At 40.1% G+C, this 14,156-nt stretch overlaps 1 long non-coding RNA gene across 1 annotated transcript in view; it reads left to right on the top strand.

The window, feature by feature from the left end:
* The window catches only part of LOC110362457 (uncharacterized), a 132,505-nt gene that overhangs the window by 96,888 nt on the left and 21,461 nt on the right, over window positions 1-14,156 (top strand). Inside the window, exon 4 of the long non-coding RNA XR_010470799.1 lies at window positions 11,791-12,489. This is a non-coding gene — a long non-coding RNA (uncharacterized LOC110362457). The remainder of the gene's footprint in view (window positions 1-11,790; window positions 12,490-14,156) is intronic.

Genomic DNA, 14,156 nt, shown 5'->3' with positions numbered 1-14,156 from the left:
TGCTGCCTTGTGTGCTCACAAGCAAGCTGGGATTAGGAATGCAAAATGGGAATGAGATCTCTGGGTAAGCTTGTCAAAAGTGTGGTTTAGGTAGCTTTCCTTCCATGAGTGCTTAATTTGATGCATCTGTCTTGCTCCTTTCTTCTAAAAATTAAGGCCTTTGAAAGAGCATTCCCAAGCTGACATCCATGGTCATGTTCAGGTACTGTGTCTGTTCAGTCTCTGTCTTAGCACAGCTTGCTAGCCTAGCTCTGATGTCAGCAACTCGTGGAGCTGAGTCTATAGTACAATGTTTGTGCCTCAGAAAAAAAAAAAAAAAAAAAAAATGTTTTGTTTTGTTTTTTCCTCTCAGTTTGTGTTTTTGTGTGCAAGGTCCCCAACACTTGTGTGGTGGTACAGACTCTGCTCTCACAAGCCAAATAAGTTGTTCGTCAAGCAAAAGATAAAAGATCCCTGCAGTCACTCAAACACATTCCTCATCTATTGATTTCTACCTCTGCAGTCAAGTCACAGGATGGCATTTGTTACAGACCCCATCAGATTTGCACAACCTATTTTTATGGCTTTTGACCTTACATGCCCCAAAGTGACGATGAGCTGAATACAAGTCCTGAACACGAGAATATTGTTGGAAAATAACAGTGTGTGTGAGTACACATGGGAGAACTAACATAGGGAAAGGATCTGAGGGAACACTTTCTGTCCTTTTATGACCTATCCAATGTAAAGAATAGATAAGAGCCTTTGCTGTAGACTTTAATTTCTCTCTGGGACAAGCTGCTGGGATGATGAAGCTGGTTAGTTTATAAAAGCTTATTTTGGAGAAACTGGAATGTATATCTGCCACTTCACAGTTTTAGGAGGAAAGAGGTTTTCTTCTCACTTTTTCTGCAGTTATTTCCAAGTTGCAGCTCAATAATTCAAGCTAGAACATGCAAGAAGCATGTTCCTTGAGGTATGCTCACAACTACACAGTCTGTCAGCAAGTGAAAATCATTCCATTGCTGCATCACGCAGGAAGAGATCTGACACACAAATAGGGAGACTTCCATGCTGCTGCTCTCCAGCTTTTTCTCTGGATTTTTTCTGAAGTTCATCTCTGCTTTGCCCTGTAGTACACAGGGACATCTAGTGGCTGAGCAATCCTGCACATGTGCATCTTGGAGCATGAATTACAAAATGGGGTAGCGATGGCTCATCCGGTGAGGAATTTAGCATGTCCTGAGAGTTCAACTGCCCTCCTTTGGCATCTTCTGGGAAGAAGATGGTCACTTTCGTAGAATCATAGAACAGTTTGCATTGGAAGGGATCTTCAAAGCTCATCCAGTCCAACCCTCCCTGCCCTGAGCAGGGACATCTTCAACTAGATCAGGTTGCTCAGAGCCCCATCCAGCCTGGCCTTGAATGCCTCCAGGGACAGGACATCTACCACCACTCTGGGCAACCCATTCCAGTATTTTACTGTCCTCATTGCAAAACATTTCTTCCTCATGTCTAACCTGAATCTCCTCTCTTCTACTTCAAAACCATTACCCCTTTCCCAGTCATAACACACCTTTCTAAAAAGTCTGTTCCCATCCTTATAGTCTCATTTTAAGTATTGAAAGGAGTGAGTCTAGCCTTACATGCTAATAGTGAAAAAAGTGTAATGACATTTTCTTAAATTCAGACCAGTAAATTTGTATGTTTCCTCCTTAGTCAGCCAGGCCTTTGACCAATGTCCATCAAACATTAACTGTTTGGAGACTAACCATACCTTTTCATGAAGATTGGTGGCAGGTTTTGGTAGTCTATGCTGCGCCTCAGTTTTCATTCTTCCATTTCTCACAGGCTGTGCCTTAGAGAAAGGATTAAGCCAAGAGAAGGCTTAAATATGCTCAGCCCTATGCTCTGCTCCTTTCCCTCCTGTTTTGCTGGATGGTAGCTCTGCTGCAGCCCAGACACAGAGCCCTTGCTGTGGCATTTGAGAACAGCTGAGGAGAAGGTGTTTTCTGATGCATCACTGCCCGCTCTGCTTAGTCTTGCTTGGCTCTTCCGCTTGTCTCTTGCTCTATTGCACTCTAGAGCTTGGCTTAAGTCCATACCTGAGTGTGTATTAACCAGAGGAGCCAGGAATTGAGATTAGACTCAAATCTACAATGTGCTGCCTGTGTAGGTGCACCCACAGAGGGACAATGGAGCTGGAATTTCTCACAAGTCTCTGTCCCAAATTTTTCCAGTTAGTGTAGTACACACATCAGAGAATGGTGGCTGTTCTGAGATCTTCAGTCTTGTATTTGAGTGGTTTCTGTAAAAGTCATAGGGAAAAGCCAGGTGATACTGTGTCCTTGCTTCTTTCTGTCACACATTGCAGAAGTGATTCTTAGTTCCTGATAAAATTCTTACCATGATTGATCGTAAAGAGCTGTGGGCCTCTGTGACCAACCACAGATCAGAGTTGAGCCAACAAAGCTTTAAAACAAGATTTCAAAGGCTTTTCTCATGAAGATCCAGGTAAAGGGCTCTTCATCAGGCTACGGGTCTGTATAATGCAAACACTTGAAATGCAATAGCTCAGATAAAAAAATATGAACTTCTAGAAGTTGTTCATGAGATCCTCACAAAAGCTTCACCAACATCTGTTTGCTTCTTTTTAGGGGTGGTTATTATGGTTTTACCCATAACATTCTTCAATAACAGATGCCAAGACATCTCCTGAGACATTTTTCGAATAGGAACTTCCATCTGGTGCTACATCCTCAGAAGCTGTGACTTGGCTTCTTTGTCTGCAGTGTGGTTAATCCTAATGAGGCAAGCATAGCAATTTGCTGAGCAGAGATATATGCTTATCAGATCCTATTACTGAGCTGATTCTCTTTTATAATTATTTATTCTGACTTCAGTAGATGAAGCAATGTGAAAACACTTAAACCCAGTGCTTTCATTAGGAAGACACAATCTCACACTCCTGTGAACAACTGAAAGCTGCCTATATGAAAATGGCTAACTACACTGGTATGGTTGTCCCAGTATATCCTGCCAGTTAAACTTTCCATGCCCTTCTTATCTCAAGATAAATGTTGTGATTTAAATTATGTTGAGATGATCTCCATAGAAAATAAGTATTTTTATACTGAGAGAGCAGTGTCCATAGAGGGAGAATTTTATTGGCATTGCTAAGCTAGTATAATTATACTGGCATAATTATGCTGGTAATTTTCCCTGTATATACAAGCTATGAGTCTCAAATTGTGCTTCACTGGCAGAAGAGCCTCCTTTGTTGGAGAGATTCTTTAGATCTGAATCAGGTCAATAATAAGTGCTTCAACACTCAAGTCAGTGCCTCAGAACTTTATAACGAATTTTACTCTTTGCCTCACAGAGAATCCCAAACTGCTTTGTGCTTGTGACAGATTCTGCAAAAAACATCATCCTTTGCTAACAGAAAGCCAGTTTAGCATAGAAATAGAGCAGTTATCTCACATCAGCATCATCAATGGTTACATGGTCTTGTGGAGAGGAACCTTTCTGTTGGGAATCAGCAAACATTGGGAAATAGCAGATGGCCGTATGTGTGGTTTTGTTTCTCAACCTTTCTATTTCTTCTTCCGCTTTACGTCTTCATAGACTTTTGCTCCATGATAATGAGATTTCTGTTCAAATGAGGACCACTCTGTGCAACTTGTAATGCATGTGAAAAAATTGCTGTGTCTGACATTTTATGAGATGGATAGAATAGAATAGAATAGAATAGAATAGAATAGAATAGAATAGAATAGAATAGAATAGAATAGAATAGAATAGAATATTGCAGCTGGAGGGGACTTACAACCATCATCTAGTCCAATTGCCTGACAACTTCAGAGCTGACCAAATTAAAGCATGTTATTAAGACAATTGTCCAAATGCCTCTTAAACACTGACAGTCTTGGGACATCAGCAACTTTTACAGGAAGTCTGTTCCAGTGTTTGACCACCCTCTTGGTAAAGAAATGCCTCCTAATATCCAGTTTAAACCTCCCCCAGTGCAGCTTTGAACCATTCCCATGCATTCCACACTGGATAGCAGAGAGATCAACACCCCTCTGTCCACATCTCCTCTGTAGATTGCTCTGCTGTAGAGAGCAATGAGGTTGCCCCTCAGCCTTCTTTTCTCCAAACTAAACAAACCCAAAGTTCTCAGCTGCTCCTCATAGGACATTCCTTCCAGCCCTACTATCAGCTTTGTTGCTCTCTTCTGGGTGTATTCAAGGAATTTAACATCCTTCTTAAATGGTGGGGCCCAGAACTGCACACAGTACCCCAGGTGAGGCTGCAGAATAATCACCTCTTTTGACCGGCTTTGTCTGCTGGATTTGATGCCCCCCAGGATGGGGTTTGCCCTCTTGGCTGCCCAGGCACACACTGCTGATTCCTATTGAGCTGTTGTTGACAAGCACCCCCAGATCCCTTTCTGCAGGGCTGCTCAGTAACCAGAGAGTAACCATACAGTAACCATGTGAAATGGCATAAGTAATTTGGACAAAAATATCTTCAATGACAGTGAGTCATGAGGACCATGGTGTGCTGTCTCATGTGAAAGATAACTATGTCAAGTGGACAAGGGTGTTAATACAGTCACACTCTTTGCTAAATATAGTCATTTACACTTACCAATTGAACTGCAGAGCAGCAAAATAAATAGCTGAAATTATCATTAGACAAAAAAAGCTAAACAAATATGGTAATTACATTTTCTATAAATAGCAATGTAAAGTCACCAATCAGTGGGTTTTCTTTATTAGTAATTATTACAGAATGATATTAATTAAATTTATGATAGGTTTCACAGAATGGCAGAGAAACTGATTGGAGTTAATTGGGAACAGCCTCTCCTACAGGACTATTGCCAACACCTGCTGTCAGCTGTGTCTTTGTGTAGTCAAGTCATGAAAATCCCTAAGGATGGTGATTTTTCGGCATCTCTGGATACCTGCTCCCATGCTACCTTCCTAATAAAGCTTATCCTTATGTCTGATCTCAACTTCCCTAGCCACAACGTGTAACCTTTGCCCATTGTTATACCATCTGCTGCTACTGGGAAGAGTTTGGCTACATTGTCTTTATTACCTCCTTGTTACTTTTCTAATTGTTGTACAGTATGACTATTCACCCTGTGGCCTCCTCTTCACCAGATAAAATAGGTCCAGTTCTCTCAACTTGTTATAAGTTATGTCCTCTGACCTCTGGACCATTTTGGTAGCTCTCTGCTGGATCAGCTCCAGTTTCTGCACATCTTTCTTGAACTTGGGGGTGGGAAGCATCCACGTTGGGACACCGTATTCCAGGTGTGCAGACAAAGACTATAATTTGATCTGCTGGACATATTTCTCGTAGCGTTGCCTAGTACGTGGTTTGCCTTATTTGCAGGGAGAGCTCCCTGTTGGCTCATATTCATTCTGGTGTCTACTTTTCCTTTTTGCCAGGTTTCTCCTACGCAGTCAGTGTACTGATGCCTGAGGTTGTCCCAGTCAAGTGCAGAACACAACATTTTTCTTTGTTGATATTCATAATAATTTTTATTTGCCCTATCTTCAAGTTTATCAAGGTCTATCTTGCGTGAGGTTCTGCCTTTCAGAGTGACAACTACTCCTAATTTCCTCGGATCTTCAAAGTTACTGATGGTTCGTTCTGTCTTATTATCTAGATCACTGTTACTATTTGTTACTGGCCAATAGCTGGTTGTCGAGACATTGGTAGGTAGCCTTTGAGTTGAACAGTCCAGGAAGTTTTCATGACATCTAGTGGATCATGAATCCTCAGCTTCCAGATGAGAGGACTGTGGAGATGGGTCAGAAGTCTTAGTGAAATCAAATATACTTTATGCATCACTCTCTCCTCATCAACGCTTCATCACCGGAGGCAATCAGGTCAGTCAAGCATGACTGGCCCTTTGTAAATCCACGCTAAATATTTGTGATTAACTTGCACTTGTGACTTGTACCAACAAGACCACACTTACTTTGCAGTATAAGAGAAAATCGTGTATCAGGTTCAGAGCCTTCACTGTGGCACTTGATAAGAGCTGAGGAGAAGGTGTCCCCTGGTGCACTGCTGCCCACTCTGCTCAGTCCCACTGGACTCTTTCTCTTGGGTCTTGCTTTACTGCACTCTATACTTTGGCTTGCATCCATATGGAGTGTGTGCCCACATACAAATAGAGCAGAAGAAGAGTCAGAACTTGAGATTAGACTCAAATCCACACTATGCTGACTGAGTAGGTGCACCTGCAGAGGGAAAATGGAGTTGACATTTCTCCTAAGTCCCTGCCAGATGTGTTTCCAGCTGGGGTTGTGCAGCCTAAGCACACCGAGCAAGCAACTTTGGAGCCTGTTTCATTTGTAGTTCTTCTCTGCCCTAGGTGGCTGGAGGTTTAGCAGTGCTCAGGGGTAGATCTCCAGCTGGGCAGGCCATGAACCACAGGCAGATCCTCTGTCTTCCTCTGCCACTAGGATGTTTCAGACACTAACTTTGCCTTGTGTGGACTGTAAATTTCTTTCAAACTCAAAAAACCAAAGTCTGTGTGGGCAGAGCTTAGAATTTCTATTTTGTGTTAAGTGCTGCTATTTCTTTGCTTTCTTTCTTTTTTTTTTTTTTTTTTAAATTTATTTCATACTCCATTTCTTTTATTACTAAAGTTTTAAGAAAAATGTTTAACTCAAAGTGAAAAATAACTGTTGAGGATTTTGATTGCGGGGTGACAATAAAACCGTGGCAGATGTATTGTTAACCCCCTCTCCCCCTGCTTCCCCCTTCAGCCCCTCCCTCTCCCCCCTTCCCACTAAGGAGAGGCGATCGGGAGGGAAAGAAGGACAGAGAAGAGAGCTGGAAAAATTAAAAATATTTTACTAATGCTACTAATAAGAATGGAGAAAATAATACAAAATATACAAAACCAATCTTGAAAGTCTCAGCAACTGCAGAGCCAGCACCTGAAATCCTGGGCTGGACTCTGCAGCCAACCAGAGCTGGATTCAGTCTGTCACTAGGCCTCAGTTTGCAGGGATGACTAGCAAGGTCCTCTCCTAATGTCAGCCATAAGCAAAAGGGAAAAAAGGAAAAGGGAAGAGATCCTTGAGATCTCCCACTTTTATATGAAGTATTCACGTGAATGGGATGTTATACTCGGTCAGTTCCTTGGTCAGCTGTTTCTTGTTGCCCCTCTCGTGAGATGTGCATCAATTGTTATCATATCTTCGCATTCGATTGTTATGTTTATCAAAACATGTATCTGGTTTTCCAGAAAATGCAGCTAATATGAAGGCTTTAGCTGACAGGCAAATTCACTAAAAGAGAAACTTGTTTTTTAACAAAACCAGGACAATAACTTTGGGTTCTAACATTTCATTTGGATTTCCACTTATTAGTATTTTGTTTTATCAAATAATTATCACTAAACACTTAAAAATCTATTTGAGATGTAAAATAAAAATAAAACATTCATTTTCAGTTCTAACTGGAATTTAATAAAAGTAAAATGTTTTTGTGAATTTCTTCATTTAGTACTGTAAAAATTACATATTTTCTGAAACCTTTAACCGTATTAATTGACATTTCAGGAAAACAACTGAGTACCAACTCATTTCCCTGGATGTTTCTTTCCCTCTCCTCTATATGTTGTCTTATTAGAAAGATATTTTATTTTTCAAAACCCAAAACTTTATATCAACTTTCTAGTTTGTTCTGCCCATTTTTGTCAACTGAATGTGAGTTCAGGGCTTTGGGTTCATTTCCATCAGATCTTTGTGTAACAGAACTTACTCTTGAAAGTTTAAGTCATGTTTCACAGGTAATCAAAATGAACATTTTGTGGTTTACCAGTCTTTTCTTTTTCAGAGGTATTTTCCATGTACCTAGAAGTGTGAATAATGCAGCTACTGTTATCACAGATACCTTACAGTCTCTGGAAAATAATATTTTTAAGCATTGAGTGAAAATTTCTTTTGAACTGATTTCCTCCTGGACTGGATGGGATAATCTTAGTGGGGACTGAGGGGACTCTAAAAGGGTAAAGATGAGGTATATAATCCTGGATTTTAAAACTGCTTTTTCCCTGCCCTGTTTAAGCCATTTGTTGTTATATGGGCCAAACATCCAACCTGTCTGCTACATTGTGAGCTGGCTCCTGTATGGGGGTTCATCCTGCACTCCTAAAAATCATTGTGCCCCCTCAGCTGCTATTGATTTCAGTGGGGATTGAGTGAATTGAGTGCCTGCTTGCAGGTTTATGCCTAATTGCAAACTAGATAAGGGTACACAAGCCCATGTAGAGACAGCCTGTTTCCCTCTGCTCTGGACAGTGGAATGCATGGCTTGCTCAGGACAAATCTCATCTGCAGACAGGAGCTTTAGTATTGGGTTTACTGCTTTTGCATGCCAGGATGGTTGAAGTGACACCTAGGTGGCACAACTGAAGCTGTCGTGACATGTTAGCTTTGTGCGCTGTATCTGCCCTACAGGCCTTGCTGTAGTGTGCAGCCCTAGTGGTATTTCAACAAATGGGCAGAGGATGGTTTGAGTGTTCAGCAAGTGTAATCAAGACTTGTCCACTTTCCTGGTACTACACTGACTCAGGCCTCCAGTGCTTGAAGTCTTTCCAGTGCTGGGGGCTGATTCAGGAGTGGAACATAACACTTTCCACAAACTGCTCTGCACCAGTGACTGCCTTGCTGTTGGTACACCCAAAGAGAAGCTGGAGTAATTCAAATGCTACCTGTTACTGTAATTGTTAACACTGTCCTTTGCAGATTCAATTTTGTTCAGATTGAGCCTTTGTTTCTTGCTCTTGCATTCAAATGTTTTCTTCATGCAACTCAGCAAAAGCTTATTGGTGCATGGGATTGTTGTTCTTCCCCAGGCGCAGGACTTTGCACTTCCCCTTGTTAAACTTCATAAGTTCAATATAAACAGCATAGTCACAATCAGGCCATTTCTCCAGCTTGTCGAGGTCCCTATGATATATCAGTCATCCCTTTCTATATCCCTGCTTGCAACCTGCAGTGGCTGCACATACTTGTAAAAAGTGACTGTGACAGATCTACATATTTGGACGAAAACTACATAGTGATGCCCCAGTGATGTCCAGAAGGTGGGCACGAACCTATGTGCACCCAGGTGCTGTTGCGGGCTTGGCTTGGGACTTATGACTTGAGTTTCATCTTCGTCTTTGATGCTGGTGGGTTCAGGTTTCTGAGTAACTAAGTCCATTTATTGTTTGCTCCCTTTCTAACAACTGTGTTCTCTAGTTAGAAAGTGAACTCATTGGAGCAAGGACTGTGTCTCAATGTATGTCAAACAGGATCGTCATCATTACCACTTAAAAGAATGAATCCTGCCTGCAATTGTGGTCTTGATTGCATAGATACTCCTGTGTTATGCATAATAATATACATCTCTGTGTCCTGAAATTTTTCTCTTTGCTTTTCCAAGAACTCCTTAAGGAGCACAGAAAGATATTAGCACATCTGGGTAAATAGATTCTCTAATACTTTAAGGTTTATAGCCAGACTGCCCCTGCACTGCCTCATTCATAAATTCCAGTATAGTTTTCTCATGGAATTCAGATCCAAAAAGCATCAAAACCCTTTGCAACTTTCCATGCTACTGCCTTTTTTATGATGCCAAACTCAATACATGAAGCTGTTAAAAAATGATCATGCAATCAGACTGTACTAAGTGACAACTTTGCCTAATTTTCCCAGTCTGCATTGAGTGAGGGGAATGAATTACATCCTTTAAACACTACCTAGCAGAGAGAGTTTTAATTTAGGCAATAAATTGTCTTCCAAAGTTTATTTTTTAATGCTGTGACGAGGAGAGACATTGCACGTAGCTAAATGCCTTTTTTTTTCCCATCTCCATTTGCCCTGTTAAATCTGTCTTTCTCTAATGCTTCATGTAATACGGAAGGCTATATAGTCTCCTCATCTCAGCTTCCACATACAAATCCCACTTGGTCTGAAAGCTGCTAGGCGTGGGAGTAATTTAGTTAATCTATCTGCCATTGTCTCGGCCAAGATTTTAGCATCTGTGATTATTAATGAAATAAGACTATGTGCAGGGCATAACAATTGATCTTTTCCAGTTTTAGGACCAGTGTTAGGACATTAAGAGCCTCCATAATGATGAGAGCACAGTTCCATTACCAAACCTGACTCTAAACCTTCCTAATAAAGGAGCTGTCAATTCTTCCATAATGTTTAACAGCAGTTTATAGTTTATGCATTGAATCTCTTCTAAGGCTATTCGGGGCTTGATCATGTTCTCATAAAAGCCAATGTTGTGCCTTTCTTCCTCATGAGGGTTTTTCATATCATTTTACTTGACTTGTAAAATTGCATCTGTTCATTTCAGGGCCATCCAGCTTTTGCACTTTGCAGACACATTGTGTTGGCGATGGAAGCAGAGAGATGCAACACACTGAGCTAGTCTGTGGGCCAGCGCGGGGGAGCACTAAGGGACCACCCCAGTCATGGGTGGGAGACCAAGACTACAGACTATCACTTGGACCAACTTAACCCTATTTCAAAACCATCCCACCATCTAATTTTTCTGTGGAAGCATTTTTTAAGGGATTTTTGTTAATAATTCGGATTAAATCAGCTAAGGCTATAAAGAAAGTGAACTTGTTCTGGGCAATAAACAAAACAAAAATTGTCTTTGTCCTTTTATTCATCGTTTCTCCCCATCTACTCCCTCTGTAACTGTGATCAAAAAGAGAAGGAAAGAAAAAAAAGGAGTTAAGAATAAACAACTCCCCCAGAATTCTCTGTGTGGCCTGTTAGCCATATACCTACATGCTTTCAAAATGCATGAAACAGAGCATGTGCACGTACACTCTGATGAAGCTGCTGCATGTGTTTATCAAACAGTGTAAACCTTGTAATCCAGAGGTTTGAATGTTTGTCTCAAGTAACCAAAGAACAACTTTCAACAGCCAGAGATTGCATTTGAGCTTTTTCTCCATGTACATCCAAACTGACCTCTCTCCTTCTCTGTTGATGTTTGCGGGCAACTATTGAAAAAGATTAAATGGGCTAATACTGTCAAATCAGTGTACCTACACAGAAATTCTCTAGTCAGCTTAGCAGAACGTGTTGACTGTGAATTTGCTTTGCGGTTGTACAAGTTGGCTTGATATGCCTGTTCAGGACAATGATGTCCTGCCAGATCTGTTGTGCTGAAGGAAAAAGTGTCCTTCACCTTTCCAACACTTCTGATGGAACAAGAGGCAGGCAAAGAGAATTAGTTGATGTTTGTCCGGTGGCTTATCTGCACAGAGAAGTTAGGCGAAAGGGATTTGGTACTTCTAGGAAAAAACAATAGAGTCAGGAAAAGAAGATTTCAAGTCCTGACCTGAACAAAGTGCTCTCAGTGTGAGAGCTGACGGTTAAAAAAACAAACAAGTCACAAAAGCCTGTTGATTTTGGTGAAAGCAAAATGAGAAACAACAGAAAACAGTAATTGCTACTTTTTCATTTTACTTCAGTACCCCTAAAACACTTTCCTTCAATGTGGTTATGTTAAACTCAGAAGTTGGAACAATTTCTTAATTATGTTTACACGTTTCTCTTCAAATAGCATATAACTTCATAGAATCATTTATTATATTTAAAATATATATATTAGTATTACAAGTGTTATAAATGAAAAGTTTTTATTTCTTCCATGTGTTTTGGTGGTGTTTTCAAGAAACTACTTCAGACAGAAAATAAAATTATTACTGTTGTTGTTATTATTATTATTATTATTACTATTATTATTATTTTACAGGGCTTGAAACTGCATCTCCATTATATTAAGAGTATGGTACTATTTTTGATATGCTGGGATTTCCTGTGAATGGAAATTTCATTTTCCTTATTAGTTCTACTGAAGATATGTTGAGCTACTGACTCCTTGGAACTTTTAGAGAAGAAAGTTCTGAACTTTTGCATCTGTCTTCAAGGATAACCTTTTTTTCAATATATTCCTTCATCACAAATTTATTCACGTGTAACTATTGATGACTGGAAATCCGTGTGATTTATTTGACTGATCAAATACAGAATTCAGCTTGGGCACTACACACATGTGGAATTGGTGGTACAGGAACTCCTGGGCCATGTATATAATGAAAATCAGCTCAAGCTTCCTGAGGCTGGAGTAAAACATTTCCTACAGGGAGGGTTCAGCATTTGTCAGATGTTTCGTTCATAAACAACCACCTGTTTGTACCACAGGAGTCCAGATAAGAGGCACAGAAGAGCACAAGCCAGGTGGGCCACCTGACTTCTAGTGGCTTTCCTGGCCATGTCCCACAGCCTCTACCCCTTCGTTGGCCAGAGGTGTTCCTGCAACATGTCTAGTACTGACTGCAGCACCCCAGAATGGTCAGAGAGAAGACTACTGCTACCAGAGCAATTCGTTCACCTTATAGACTGTCTTCTGCCCATTCCCGAGGAAAGTACGTGGCCTTCAGCTACCCAAAATGTGGGTGAATTCTCTCAGCAGGTTCCTTAGCCTTTTCCTATCATAGCTTTCACAATCTGAAGAAAGAAAGAGTGGGAAGAGGGATGAAGTGATTCAATCAGGACAGCAGATGAGTGGGAGAGCCTAGGTTAAAACTTGAGTTTCTAGTAGACTGTACTGCCTCTCATTGATGCAGTGTTGACTTTAATTAAAATATATCCTTTAACTATAAAGGTTGAAGCCTGCCATACAGATGTGCTACTGGAAAGGAACTGCAATGTATGTACATTGTTATTTCCTTTGAAAATGTTGTTAATTACCATTGTCCATTGACTTCTAAACACTTATTGATTTCGGAGGGGAAATTTTGCAGCATCAGGCCCAAAGCTTCTTAACCAAACTTGATTCTCATTTGGTTTGTTCTTCAAGAGATATTCTTCTGCTTTATCCTGAAAGTGGGAGTTCAGGTTCACTTTAAGATGAAAAGTACCCTCACTGGAGCACCAAATCATCATCTTGGAAGCAAATGACTTATGTTAACCAACCTCCTTGCTGTAGGAGTGGCCAGGTTAATAGTTATTCCGTGTAGTATTTCCTTTTCTGAAGTGAGAAGCATGGTCCCCAACAGGAGATTTTTCAAGAAGATCATGATATTAACAACTTACAGAGTACTGAAAGATACTTAGCATGTTTCATGGATGTTTTGGTCTCAATTTTAATAAGTATTTTCCCTAGATAGAACACAGTAATCCTTCAGACTGTGCCAGCTGGTAATTATGGCCTCTAATTTTAAACACACATCTTAAACAATGCTTGAGAGCAATGCAAATTTTTATTTTAAGAATAATTTAAATATGACATTTTTCAAAATGTAATCTTCAGGCTTGATGGATTTTCAGAGCCATAAATCAGAGTGGTTTCATTTACAAAATGCTAAGGAGACTGAGAGCTCCAAGTATTTAATTTATCTAAATAATTCTGAGCAGTTTATCTTCACCTGTGATGTACTTTTTTATTTTATTCTATTTTATTTTATTTTATTTTATTTTGTTTTGTTTTTTGTTTTGTTATATTTTATTATATTTTATTTTTAATTTTATTTTATTCTAAACCTACTAGTGAATTCTCAGCAGATGCTACTAGAATTCTGCTCCTGCAGTCAACTTTAATCTCATCAGAGTGGCCAACCTAATGAAATTGGTCGATACCTATTGCATACAGTAAGGGAATCGAAGACTTCGCTCTGATTTTGTGGATGTTGCTATAACTCAGAAATACCATAACTGAAATCCACGGTCCCCGCAATAAAAGTCAACTGAACATGTTCTGAATCCAACAGAGATTCAGAATTTCATTTTTACTATTTATGACTTAACATTTTCTTGTTGTGTTGAGCAACTCAATGTTGTCTCGCTGTAAATATTTCCAATACAGAGTCTGTCTGAACTAGCCTTATTAATTCCCTTCACAACCAGTGAGGAAAACCAAGCACAAGGGGGTGATTCAGTGGGATGTCTGAAAAAGATTAATCTCACATGCTATAGTTGCCCATTTCTTTCCAATGTCTGCGAAAGGAACTTAGGTAACTCATTGAGATGTAGACATCCACACTACAGATGGCTCACTTTAGGTGAGAGGAGTTACATTTATTTTCAAAAGAAACACAGAATCATAGAATCACAGAATGT

This window comes from Columba livia, chromosome 2 (genome assembly GCF_036013475.1).
Source record: "Columba livia isolate bColLiv1 breed racing homer chromosome 2, bColLiv1.pat.W.v2, whole genome shotgun sequence".
Classification (NCBI taxonomy): domain Eukaryota; kingdom Metazoa; phylum Chordata; class Aves; order Columbiformes; family Columbidae; genus Columba; species Columba livia.
This window is presented reverse-complemented; position numbering and strand designations above follow the sequence as displayed.